This window comes from Nannospalax galili, unplaced genomic scaffold (assembly GCF_000622305.1).
Source record: "Nannospalax galili isolate Female #2095 unplaced genomic scaffold, S.galili_v1.0 scaffold1740, whole genome shotgun sequence".
NCBI classification, from domain to species: Eukaryota; Metazoa; Chordata; class Mammalia; order Rodentia; family Spalacidae; genus Nannospalax; species Nannospalax galili.
Window position 1 is genome coordinate 286,031 of NW_008346390.1, and position 14,085 is coordinate 300,115.

At 47.9% G+C, this 14,085-nt stretch overlaps 1 pseudogene; it reads right to left on the minus strand.

Annotated features, from left to right (window-relative positions):
• Window positions 1–694: 694 nt before the first annotated feature.
• LOC103741854 lies at window positions 695–1,656 on the minus strand (annotated as a pseudogene).
• Window positions 1,657–14,085: the final 12,429 nt, after the last annotated feature.

Genomic DNA, 14,085 nt, shown 5'->3' on the forward strand with positions numbered 1-14,085 from the left:
TAGATACCCAACAGAGAGGAAGGGTCATCTGTGGAGGTTTTAAGCCACGATCAGGTGGCCCTGTTGCTTTGGGCCTGTGGTAAGGCAGCATGTCATGGTGGAAGTGTGGGGTGAAGCAAAACCCACTTGCAGCATGGCCAGGAAGTAAAAGAAAGAGATGGGTTCCACAGTCATCTTCAAGGGCACACCCAAATGATCTAAAGAGCTTCCACTAGACGCCCCCCCTTTTTTATAGTCATAAGAAAAGCAATTTTATTTTTCTTTTAAGATAGGTTCTCATGTAGCCCAAACTGCCTTCAAACTTTGTCTTCCTGACTTTACTTCCCAAATGCTGGGATTACAGAAGTATACCACCATGCCCAGCTTAGGAAAGTTAAACCACCACAATTTTTCAAACATTTAAGGAACAAGGTAGACAACATGCTCCTCTAAACAGGTAATTTCCTATCACTGCAGCTAAGACATCTTGTTCAGTGGGCAGAGAGGTCCTGCTTTATGTTTGTACACAGTGTAATGAAAAATACTGTAATTACGATTTTACAGTATTGTAATTTGAAATAGTGCCAAGTGTTCTCTCCTTTCTTCATATGGGAAAAGGAAATTCCTTTGAAAATTGCTTAAATCTTGGACAAAAATGATCGTTTTTTCCCCTGGATCATTCTGTAGCCTTCCAGATTCAGATAAAAGGGACAGTTCAGCCTTTCAGAGAGGACATTCCCGCTCTCATGATCTCATCTACCAGGAGAATGTTGGTGGCAATCACAGTGCAGGCGTGAAGAAGCTGTTTCTTCACATAGTAGTTACCCCATACACCTACTTCCACTACCATTGACTCTCCTGTATTTAAATCTACACCAACAAGCTGACCCCATTCTGAATGTTCGACTTGAACTTTAATGTTTCCTGAAGGCCAAAACCAGAGTTTTGGGCAAGAACCTTGGGAATAATGAGCAAGGCATCTGCAAATGCCTGGACTCCAAGTTGAGCCCTGCCCTTCACACTGGGCTCGTATTTAATCAGGGCTCCTGCCATGGCCACTTCTACGGCACCAGCACCCGGGACAACATAGCCGCCATCGACAGCATTTTTGACAGTTCTCAAGCCATCTCTTATTGCATCCTTGATTTGAGTCAGTGTGTGCTTATTTGGTCCTTTGACCAGTAATGTGACAGAACGGGGATTGTTACATTTCTCAATGAAGGTGAACTTCTCTTCTCCCAGTGTATACTCATATACAAGCCCTGCATGTCCCAGACAGCCAGGATTCAGGTCATCAAAGGAATTCAGGGTTACCCCACCACAAGCAAGAGTCAGCCTCTCCATATTTCTCCTCTTCGCTCTGTGCAGAGCTACTATGCCTTCTTTTGCAAGGGCATCTAAAGAAAAGGGTAGACCCCACCTTTTAAAGGCACCACCACCTTCCAAAAGTGCCACCCTATGGGGGGCAAGTCTACCACTAGGCCCTTTGGTGGTACGTAAGATCCAAGCTGTAGAAGTGGCTTGGGAGAGCAGAGTGCTGTGCTGTAGCAGAAGGGCGAGGGCCAGTTCTCATTCCCTCTGCCCAGTACTGTGAATAAGTGTCCAAAAATCTGCGTGTAGGATGCCCTCACCATTATCCCCAGAACCTGTGAATCTGCTATCTGGGACTTGACACATGCTTAGACTCATGATCTTGAGATGGCAGATGACACTGGATCATCTGGGTGGGTCCAGGACAAGTGTCATACAGGGGGAGCAGGAGGGTCAGAGTCAGAAGGAAGTGTAACAGGCTGTCCGTGAGGGTGGAGGAAGGGGCTTTGTGCCTCAGGTTGCAGCTGACTCCAGTCTAGTGAAACTGACTTTGGACTTCTGACCTCTTAACTGTAGGTGGAAAATTGGTGTTTTAAGCCATTAAGTCTGTTACAGCAGCCTAGGAAACTGGTGCAGCTGGCTGCCTGGTTTTTTTTTTTTGTGGTGGACACCACGTGGCACAAGCAGCTAGGTAAGAGGACAAACAAGTTATTGAGACCTCACATCCCTCATTGACTCCTCACAAAAGATTAGCAATTGTGAGGTAGCAAGTCTTTTTTTTTCAGATGATCTCACAGAGGGTCCAAGAGGTCAGGCTGCATGTCCAAGGGCAGTGTCTACTGAGTAGCAGGCCTTGAGCCTTGATCTGCCTGCTGTGTTGTGCTCTAGAGGCCTGATCAGGTGAGCACACCCTGGCTCTCAAGGCAGTGTGGCACAGCTCTAGTGAACAGATTCCCTGTGGCCTGAGAGCAAGAACTCTCACCACCAAGTCTGCTTTTTGCTTCCTTAGCAAGAGCCAGGGAAGCCAGGCCTTCTGGAAGTTTTCCCTGACCACCCACGGTCAAGTGCTTGAGGAGGTGAAGAATCCCACTGTGGGTCAGCAGCAGTGGGGCAGAGCTGGCAGGGTAGACGGAGGGACATGAGCAAACACAATACCCAAGGAAAAGTGCCCAGGCTCCGTGTGGCATGTGGACCTGAAGCGTGTGGACACAGCCAGGCTTGAGTACCACTAGACTGACTTGTGGCATTCCAGACCACAGGAAGGCCCCAAAGGGCTGTGCGAAGGCCGCCCCCTGCAGGGCTCTCCAGAGCCTCCTGTCGGACCTGGACCCAGTCTCCCTGTCTTGTCTGTTTCTGTCATACTCAGAGCCACCTCTTACTACCAGTGATCCTCACCAGCCTTCGCCTCTGCCCTCCTTCCTCTGACCTTCCCCTCAGCCTTTCCCTTTGTCACGTTGAGCTTCTTTCCTAGCTCTGGCTACTGGTACTGTGGTCAAATAAGATAAAAGCTTTCATAACCTGATTCCTTTGACGTTTTAAACTAGCTAATTTTTTTTTTTGTCTTTTTGAGACAGGGTCTCCCTGTATCCCCAGCTGTCCTGGAACTCACTATGTAGACCAGGCTGGCCTCAAACTCACAAAGATCTACCTGCCTCTGCCTCCCAAGTGCTGGGATTAAAGGCATGCGCCACCACGCTGGGCTAAACTAGCTAATTTTTACTTTAATTAAACAATGCAAGCATATAATTAACCAAATGGTCCCTACAGTCTAGTAGTGAAAATCAGCAGCCTCCTGCCTCTCACCTTTCCATGCACAGTCCCCTCCCCAGAGACTGCCAGTTTCCATTTCTGAAGTTCTTTCTTCCACGATTTCTTCACATGCGCATAGTACTGTTCCTTTACTAAGAATTTCAGACTCTAGCTAATCTTTTTACCATTTAATAGAGAAGGACTCAGTGTTTGTACAACATTGCCTGTCTGCCCCACTTCAGTTTCCCCCTTAATTATAACAATGGTGTTTGTATTATGACTTTTAAAAAATAATTTTTTTTGGTCTTTTTGAGACAGGGTCTCCCTGTAGCCTCAGCTGGCCTGGAACTCACTATATAGACCAGGCTGGCCTCGAACTCACAGAAATCTGCCTGCTTCTGCCTCCCAAGGGACTACAGGCATGTGCCACCACGCCCGGCTTTAAAAAAAATAATTTTATATAATGCTAAGTATGTATATTTTATGACCTGTCAATTATATTTTTGTATACATGTCCAAATGAAATGACTGGAAGATATGTCCAAAAGATATTACATGTATAGTTTGTCTTAGTCCTAGTAAATAAAAAGAAAAAAAAGAAACAAACAAAAATTTTATAGGCCGAGGCAGGCGGATCTCTGTGAGTTCAAGGCCAGCTGGGGTTACAGGGAGACCCTGTCTCAAAAACACACACAAAAAAAATTTATTTATTATCTTTTATGTATGAGTGTATTGCCTGCCTGTGTTACGCAGTGCCTGTAGAGAACAGAAGATCCTCTGGAACTGGAATTACAGACGACTGTTAGCCACCATGTGGGTGCTGGGAATTGAACCCAGGTCTTCAGCAAGAGCAGCCAGTGCTCTTAACCACTGAGTCATCTTTTCAATCTGATGATTTTTTTTTAATGGTACAGGGTCTCATTATGTAGCCCTGGCTGACCTGGAACTTGTTCTGTAGACCAGGCTGGCCTCACACTCACTTGAGATCTACCTGTTTCTGCCTCCTGAGTGCTGGGATTAAAGATGTATGTACCACACCAGCCCTATTTTAATTTTTTTTTTTATTAATTTGTGTGTATGAACGTGCTGGATAGCTTTAGTGTCAACTTGACACACCTGGGTTGAGGGAGCCTCAGTTGGGGAAATGCCTCCATTGGACCGGCCTGTGGCCATGTCCATGGGGCACCTTCTTGATTGTTGAGTGATATGGGAGGGCCCAGCCCACTGTGGGTGGTGCCATCCCTGGGCAGATGAGCCTGTGTTGCACAAGAAAGCAGGCTGAGCAGGGGCCAGGGGAGCAAGCCAGTAAGCAGCGATCCTCCATGGCCTGTGCTCCAGCTCCTGCCTCCAGGTTCCTGCCGAGTTCTTACCTTGGATTCCCTCAGTGATGAACTGTGACCTGGGAGACGTAAGACAAATAAACCCTTTTCTCCCCAAGTTGCTGTTGGTCAGAGTGTTTTGTCACAGCAATGGAGGAACAAACTAGGACAGTGCAGGTGCACATGCCTGCGCTGCATGCACTACAGCACGTGAGTGGAGGCCAGATCTCTCCTTCCACTATGTGGGTCCTGGGGATCAAATCCCAGTTGTCAGGCTTGGCATCAGGCACCTTTACCTATTAAGTCATCCTACCAGCAGTATTATGGTTTGTTTTTAAGCACAAACTCAAATATTGTATTCTTTTTTAAAATAGAATTTCCCTCCCTTTGTTAATGATTTCTTTTCTTTGTCTTTTTGAGACAGGGTCTCCCTGTAGCCCCAGCTGACCTGGAACTCGCTATGTAGACCAGGCTCGCCTTGAACTCACTGCCTGCCTCTGCCTTCCCGAGTGCTGGGATTAAAGGTGTGTGCCACCACGCCTGGCATGATTTTCTTTTTCAATTGACTATTTTCTACTTGATTTTCATTGAATTACTTCTTGCTGGGTTTTTATACAAACATAAAACCCATTAATGAAGTTTTCAAACTGAAGTATCACATAATAGCCTTTCCTCCTCCCAGCCCCCCGGAGCCTCCGTCCTCCTATTTCAGTCCCCTGTCCTCCTGTTTCAGTCCCCTCCGTCCTCCTGTTTCTGTCCCCTCCGTCCTCCTGTTTCTGTCCCCTCCATCCTCCTGTTTCAGTCCCCTCTGTCCTCCTGTTTCCATCCCCTCCATTCTCCCTCCGTCCTCCTGTTTCCGTCCCCTCCGTCCTCCCTCCGTCTTCCTGTCTCAGTCCGCTCCGTCCTCCTGTTTCAGTCCCCTTCGTACTCCCTCCATCCTCCTGTTTCAGCCTCCTCCGTCCTCCTGTTTCAGTCCCCTCCGTCCTCCCTTCGTCCTCCCTCCATCCTTCCCTCCATCCTCCTGTTTCAGTCCCCTCCGTCCTCCTGTTTCAGTCCCCTCCATCCTCCCTCCGTCCTCCCTCCATCCTCCTGTTTCAGTCCCCTCCATCCTCCTGTTTCAGTCCCCTCCGTCCTCCTGTTTCAGTGCCCTCCATCCTCCCTCCGTCCTCCTGTTTCAGTCCCTCCGTCCTCCTGTTTCAGTCCCCTCCGTCCTCCTGTCTCAGTCCGCTCATTCTCCCTCCGTCCTCCCTCCATCCTCCTGTTTCAGTCCCCTCCGTCCTCCTCTTTCAGTCCCCTCCGTCCTCCTGTTTCAGTCCTCTCCATCCTCCCTCCGTCCTCCTGTTTCAGTCCCCTCTGTCCTCCTGTTTCCGTCCCCTCCGTTCTCCCTCCGTCCTCCTGTTTCAGTCCCCTCCGTCCTCCTGTTTCCGTCCCCTCCGTCCTCTTGTCTCAGTCCCCTCTGTCTTCCTGTCTCAGTCTCCTCCGTCCTCCTGTTTCAGTCCCCTCCGTCCTCCCTCCGTCCTCCTGTTTCAGTCCCCTCCGTCCTCCTGTTTCCGTCCCCTCCGTCCTCCTGTCTCAGTCCCCTCTGTCTTCCTGTCTCAGTCCCCTCCGTCCTCCTGTTTCAGTCCCCTCCGTCCTCCTGTTTCAGCCCCCTCCGTCCTCCCTCCGTCCTCCTGTTTCAGTCCCCTCCGTCCTCCCTCCGTCCTCCCTTCGTCCTCCCTCCGTCCTCCCCTCCATCCTCCTGTTTCAGTCCCCTCCGTCCTCCTGTTTCAGTCCCCTCCATCCTCCCTGCGTCCTCCCTCCGTCCTCCCCTCCATCCTCCTGTTTCAGTCCCCTCCGTCCTGTTTCAGCCCCCTCCGTCCTCCTGTTTCAGTCTCCTCCATCCTTCCTCCGTCTTCCTGTTTCGGTCCCCTCCGTCCTCCTGTTTCTCAGTCTCCTCTGTCCTCCTGTCTCAGTCTCCTCCGTCCTCCTGTTTCAGTCCCCTCCGTCCTCCTGTTTCAGCCTTCCCTTAACCCTCCGCTGTCCTTTTTAGTCCACCTTGGGTTGGAGTTTCTCTGTTTCTCGGTTCCTTGTAGTCTACAGCTTCATCCCCACCCCCACTCCCTTTTTCTCCAGTATGCTTTATTCCTTTGCCCTGCTGGAGCACATCCTGTGAAAGCTTCGTGAAGAAGGCATGTGGGAAGTTCACTTTTTGAAACCAGTTTGTCTGAAAAGGTTTTGTTATAATCCTGGTTACTGAAAGGTTTGGCTGTATCCAAAGGCACAGCCCCTCCAAGTTTCAGTAGCATTAAATCACCAATTTGGACTTCCACAGCTTCTGTTGGGAAGCACAGTTCTATTCCAATGTAGGCTCTTTCATGACTTTTTCCTTTTTAAAAATCCCTGGTGTTCATGCCTCCCTATGAGTCATCCCCTTCCCTCGCTTGTTTTTTCTTCCAGTGGCTTTCAGCCTGATCTTTCAGTTCTCAGAAGTATTCCAGTGACTTCTTGGGAAATCTCCCACTTCTGATCCCTGTGAGTCAGGGATGGGATCTCCTAAACTGACCATAGTTTTATTTTTTCTCCTATTTTCAATCACTGGGTATTGTTCAGCTCTGGGAAGCTTCCTCTGAGTTTCCTTTCTCTCCTTCAAATGTCTGCTGTCTGCCTCTTGGTTCATGGTCCAGTCAGCCTCGAAGGAAACAACATGGTCAGTTATTCTGGATGCCATGAGGATGTAGCCAGGGTGTCCCATGCCTACTTGGCACCTTTGTTTTAGCTTCAGACTTTGAGATGCCACTTGGGGTGCCTGGGGAGACTATTTGGAGGGATATCGGAATACTCAATTAGTTTTTCGGACCAGATGAAAGGATCCCATGAGGGCGGGGAGTCCCTGGCTAGACGGAGCTGTGGGCATCCTTTAGCACCTTCTCTGCCCATGCGTTCTTTTGGAGATCCTGAGCCAAGAACAAGTTTCCACAGTGAGGGTTGCTGGGGTTCTGGAGAGAAACAGATGGCCCTAGGGCTAACCATCCACGCCCACCTGAAGGAACAGCTTGAGGGTGTGCATAGGCAGGACTCAGAAGGAGGAGACACAGGCTTGGAGCACCTGATTTGGTGTTAATTGCTCTAATCTGAACATTGCTTTCTGCCTCCTATGAGTCAGCATTGTGGTCTCTGAAGGAATTTGCCCCTGTCTCTCACAAAGTGAAGGTGGGACCTTTGAGCTGAGCACTGGGATTTACCCAGGTTCAGAATGCTCTAAACCCTGCACACATCAGAGGAGAACAGCCCTTTACCAGCTCCCAGAGATGATCCCATGCCCAGAGCACCTAATAAATGTGCTTTTATGTGCTGAAGGCCCTGGGCCTGCTCTAGCCATGTAACCTCTGGGAGGCAGGGGCCAGCAGCTGGGCTCAGGTGTAAGTGTGCTGCCTGCCCATGAGACTGGCCTCCAGTGAGAGCCATAGGCACCAAGTCTCAGGTGCTCATTGTAGTGGGCAGACTGTGTATCATACATGGTTGTTGTAAGGACTGTCCTACCCATGTGCCTCTGATGGAGAACACCGAAGAGGTACTCCCCATTTTCTTGGGGCTGTGTTCACCGTACCCTCATTCGCTTCAAGAAGCAAATCTGGGTCCTTCCCCTCCAAAAAGTCATAGGGAGTTTTGAGGCTTGTACCTTCTAGATAAATGTCTAGACTTAAAAGGGCCCCAAACCCAGTTAAGTAAACCACAGAGCCGAGCTAATTTCCAACCCAGGAACTGTGTAAAACCCCCAACCTGGAGACTGTGTTATCTGGGGAAACAAATACCAGCCCCTTTTGTCTCAAACCTCAAACGGTGCCATGGCACTCTCCTTGTCCCCAGTTCTCCAGCCCATAAAAAATCAGCTACCATTTCCTCCTTTCCATCCCCTTAGAAGCCACACACCAACTGTGTTTTTTGGGGGCACAGTTTCAAACCAGGGAGAAACTGTGGCTACCTTCATTTTTCTAATAAAGAACAGTTACTCTGGTTGAGGTTGGTCTCGTTCATCTTCACATCACCCTGACCAATCCTGATCTAACATTTTCTAACACCTCCCCTAAGGAATCAGGCTTGAGTGGCAGTCTTAGGGACAGTCACACTGGGAGAATCGCCAAGTGGCTGGGCTTGGAAGTCCCAGAACTTTTTATACGAGAGTAACTATTTCCCATAACCTCTTATAGATCCCTACCCTCTGTCACCAGCCAACCTCACAGCACAGGGACTCACGGCCCTTCCCATGGTGCCCTGCATAACCCAGGCAAGATTGGTGCATTTAGGCAAAGTCCTTTGAAAAGAGCCAGGAATGACCACAGAATTAAAGACATAGTTCTTGAGTACAACCTACTCCCACTCCAGTCCTTTGTCCTAGCTGGGACCCTTCCCACTCCCAACCCCGCAAGCTCACCCTGGGTCTCTACACTTTTCGAAGCCAGAGCTGAGGAACAGTTCTAAGGTCCCTGTGGCTGCCTGGAACTAGTATCTGAGCTCGACCTCCTGCAGTGGCTCTAGCCTCTTCCCTGGGCTAGAGTACAGTGTCCCTAGAAAGGGCCTCTGACCTCTGGCATGCAGTCAACCCAACCCTTATCCACACATAGTAGCTGGGCTGTGGAGGGATTGCCTCATAGCTTGACACTGGCTGCTTCTCTGCACTGCTTTTCCAGATCACCTTGATCTTCATGTAGTTGATCACTGACATGTGAATATTGTTAGTGTATGTTTGCTGGGAGGAGCCAGGATGCAGCTGAACCCAGCTGAGAAGAACCGAAGCAAACAGCTGCAGCTCAAAAGCAATCTCTTCCTTCTTAATATAAAGCTAACTACTGACTCCCATTTTTCCCAACTAGAGGAGTTGTTTAAAAAGTTTCGATGGTCTAGAGCGCCACAGTTAAGAGTGTGTACTGCTCACACAGTTCACAAGTTCAGTTCCCAACATCCTTATCAGGGGGCTCACAACTGCCTATAACTCCAGTTCTAGGGGATTCAGTGCCCTGTCCTGGCCTCCCTGGGCATCTGCACTCACATGCACATACCCACACACAGACACATTATTAATATTTTATTTTTATGTATGCATGTATCTGTGTGTGTTATCACATGTGTGCAGGTGCTTACAGAGGGCAGAAGAGGGCATCAGATCCCTGGAAGTGCAGTTAAAGGCAGTTGTGAGCCTCCCAAAATGCATGTTGGGAATTGAACTCTGGTCCTTTGGAAGAGCAGCAAGCACTCTTATCTGCTGAGCCATCTCTCCAGCCCCAACATACACATTATTAAAAAAGAAGTTGTGATAAGAAGTCAACATTCTACTGAAGATGGGGGAGGGGCACACAAGCCCCCACCCCTAGCTGAGGTACCGTTGACAATTGGTGACTGCCAGAGGAGGCAAGTCAGTTTTCTTTAGAGGCGTGCCCCTGGTAAGTTGACCATGGTCCAGTGGATAGCCCCACACCTATGCACGATGGGTAGTTTTTCAAAAGGCATGAAATGTGGGGTGGAAGGAGCCAGAAGTTGGAAGGGGGAGAGGAAACATAATAAATTCTGTGTGCATGTATGAAACTCTCAATGAACAAAAAATATTACATTAAAAAAGTTTTGATAATGTAAACATAGAGTCTTATGGATGGAGATGACAGTCAGATTGTCAAAATATAATGTAGTCCATTAACTATCCTTATATTCTATTAACATACATTTGAAATTTTATCAGTGAATGTGCTGAGCAACAGAGAGGATGTCTCTGAGGCCAGAGACACACAGCTGGAGACGTTGAAAACTAGAATATAGTCCCTGGGTGTGGAGAGGTGGCTTGGCAATTAACAGCACAGGTTGCTTTTGCAGAGGACCCAAGTTCCCAGGACCCACATGGTGGCTAACAACTGACCATAATTCCAAGGGATCTGGTGCCCTCCTCTGGCCTTTATGGGCATGTGGTGCACTTACACACACACACACACACACACACACACACACACACACACACACACATACAGGCAAAACACAAAATTTAAAGAAAACAAAAAAGAATATAAGCCCATGTACTTAACTTCAGGCCCATAACCCTACCCACTGCACTACTCACCTAGTTACACATAAATACTGCAAAATACTTTGTCCATGGCTACTTCTTTTTATAGTTTATGAACCAGTTATTAAAATGTTTAACACCAGTGTCTTTTTTAGAAACCAGAGCAATTTTTGAGGTCTGTTCCAAGCTTGCAGGAGTAGGGCTTCTCATCTGCCATTGTGCGTGATCTTGTTAAAACACAGATTCCAGTTGTTCATTTTTGTTTTGTTTTGTTTTGAGGCAGGGTCTCACTGTGTAGCTCAACCAACTTGGCCTCGGACCCTTAGTGTTTCTCTTGCTGTCCGAGTGCTGGGATTGCAGTGGGGTTTTAACCCTGCCCACACCCAGCTTCAGCTACAATGCACGTGTAGGCTGGAGAGATGGCTCAGCAGTAAAGAGCACTGGTTGCTCTTGTAGAGTGCCTGGGTTTGATTCCCAGCACCCACATGGCTGCTAACAACCATCTGTAACTCCAGTTCCAGGAGATCCAACACCCTCTTCTGACCTCCATGGACATTGCATGATATGGGTCATATAGGAATACAGTCATACACATGAAATAAAAATAATAAATAAAAATATTTCACAAAAATGTGTGTGTGTGTGTGTGTGTGTTTGTAAGTATGCATGCCTGTGCATGTACATGGAGGCCAGAAGTGGATATTGTGTCCCCTTTTCTATCATTCTTTATCTATTGCCTTGAGACAGCGTTTCTCACTGAACCTGGAGCTAGGCTGGAAGCCAGCAAGCCTCAGTGATCCTTCTGTTTCATCCCCCCACAGTGAGGGGGTTACAGGTGGGCACAGCCATGCCTGGCTTTTTCATGTCAGTTCTGGGCATTTGAACTCGGGTCCTCATGCTTGCGCTCTTACCCACTGAGCCATCTCCCCAGCCTTCAACTGTGCAGTCTCACAAGTTCCCACCTGCTGCATTCCAGCACATACCACAGCTTGAGAAACTGGTCCTCAGGCAGAGTTCCTTGGCTTTTATCTTAAGTTGTCTGAGACCCAATAGCTTTGAATCTATGTGGAAACACTTCCATGGGACTTTTGTCTTCTGCACCTTAGTACATGAGTTTTTCTTTCTTCCTGTGGGTGTTTAGCAAAGTCTCTGTGATGTAACCGCTTAATAGTTTGCCTTGTTTGCAATGGACATTCCATCTGAGGCTATTGATCACACCCGGATTAAATGCTTTTGGTCAAACTAATGAGTGCACCTGAAGAGTTTCAAGCTAATAGAATGTCCCTAGATAAAAACAGTTATTTAAACTAAAGTAATTGAAAGAGAGCCTCGTAGTGTGACATGATTTCGGGAACATGAATCTCACTGACTTAGGACTTTTGCTATGGAAACTTGGCTGGCTAGAGGACTGGCTAGCCCCAGGCACCATGACCCAGGCTCTGTTCTTGGTTCCTAAATTTCTCATCTAATTCCAAGAAGCCTTCTTTACCACCCTGGCTGGAGTGCAGGCCCCCTCCAAAGCCTCAGTCAATGTCCTTTACGCTTTAGCTTATTTGTGACACTCGCTCATACCTAAGCCCAGCTTGCCTATGAGTGTTCTTTTGCGTGCATTTGGGTACGTGCACGAGCACTCTCTTAGACATGCACGCATAGGCACATCATCTGTATTGAAATAATCAGAAGACTTTAATTTTTAAAATTTTATGTGTATAGGTGTATTACCTTCATGTATGTAAGTGCACCTGTGTCATGCAATGCCCTTTGGAGGTCATGGAACTGAAGGTACAGACAACTGTTAGCCACCATGTGAGTGCTGGGACTCGAACCCAGGTCCTACGTAAGAGCAGCCAGTGCTCAATCTGAAGATTTTAATTGTCTTTATGTGCAGGTTTTAGAATCAGGAAGCCCTGCATTTCATCAATTAGAAGTGTTCTTGTGGGCCAAGCAGAGGAGGCTGGGTTCACAGACACAGCATGGCTGAAGGAAGCAGGAACAAAGACCCAAACTCGGATTGGCCAGTTCCTGTACTTTTTATAAGGATGAGGAGGTCAAAGAATGCAACTAAAGGGTGGGTCGACATCAGGTTACCTTATTTGCAAGGATTAAGACAGAGAACTCAGCATTGTGGCAATTGACCTACTTGAGAATTCCGCTACTATCTTGCTCATTTTCTAGGTTCCTCAGATAGCTGAGGTTTGGTTTGGTGACATGGGGCATTTATGTGAGTGACTCCAGTTGGTTTGGAGGTCCAGTGCAGGTGCCTAGTCCAAACCCACAGCTTCCCATAGTTCTTATTTAACAGTTTATCTGTGTGCACATGTGATGGCACAGCTAAGCCTTCTCCAGATGGTACTTCCAGAAGGGCAGAAAACATGCTTGTTTTGTTCCATTAGGTACTCAATACATATTTATTGAACAATGAACAAATTTCTGATTCTTTTCTTAAGTGGACCAAACATTTGCATAGTCTCATATTTGGCCCCAAACAATATAACATCAATCTAATATTTCAAAGGCATCCGATATGCTTTGGATCTGTTGTCACAGGGGTGTCATACCTTAGAAGACCAAAAGATGGCACTGTTGCTTCCAGAATGAGCCCCCGTGTGTGCAGGTGGTTTCTGTCTGGCTCCCTCCTTAAGTGGACTATGCATAGACAGACACATTCTCCTTCTTTCTAGAATTCTCTCTGTGAAAAGCAAATCAGGCGCATTTATATTGTCCCCAGGTAGAGCTCTGATCCTCTGCATTCCCTGTTTTCTGTCATGGAAGCTGGTCTCGTTCTCACTTAGATAATCAGGAAGTCAATTTTCGTACCAATCATATTAGAAATGCATAGTGTGTCAAGTCTGTTGCCTGATCTAGGAAACTCCCCCTTGAACAGACCAGCACCTGGTGGACTCCTCAGGCTGAGAACTGTCCTGGAGAGAGAGGAGGAATTTGGACAGGCACTCAAGTTCTCTGAGCCTCAGTTTCTTCATCTGTACAATGCAGGTAATAATCCTCTGTCGAAGAATAAATCAAAGACAAATGTGATGAGGAACATGTAGACTTTGTCTTTCACAAGGCAAAATACAACGGTTTATAGAAGACAGAGCAGAGAAGGGATGGGCAGAGCCCTGGCATCTGGACAGAGCCCCTTTATTTTTATCTATGTGTATGAGTGTTTTGCCTGCACGTATATAAATGTACCATGTGCATGCAGTGCTTATGGAGACCAGAAGAGGGTGTCTAATTCTCGGAACTGGAGTTACTGACAGTTGTTAGCTGCATTGTGGGTGCTGGTAGCTGAACCTGTGTTCTAGTTTGTTTCTCAATTGCTGTGACAAAATACTCTGACCAGTACCAACTTGGGGAGGAAAGGGTTTATTCAGCTTACATCTCCCAGGTTGCAGTTCATCAGGGAGCCCAAGGGCAGGAACTCAGGGCCGGAACCTGGAAGCAGGATCTGGAGCACAGTCCATGGAGGATCACTGCTAACTGATTTGCTCCCCTGGCCTCTGCTCAGCCTGCTTTCTTATGCAACACAGGCCCGAGGGCAGGAACAGGGCCGGAACCTGGAAGCAGGATCTGGAGCACAGTCCATGGAGGATCACTGCTAACTGATTTGCTCCCCTGGCCTCTGTGCAGCCTGCTTTCTTATGCAACACAGGCCCACCTGCCCAGGGGTGGCACCACCCACAGTGGGCTGGGCCCTCC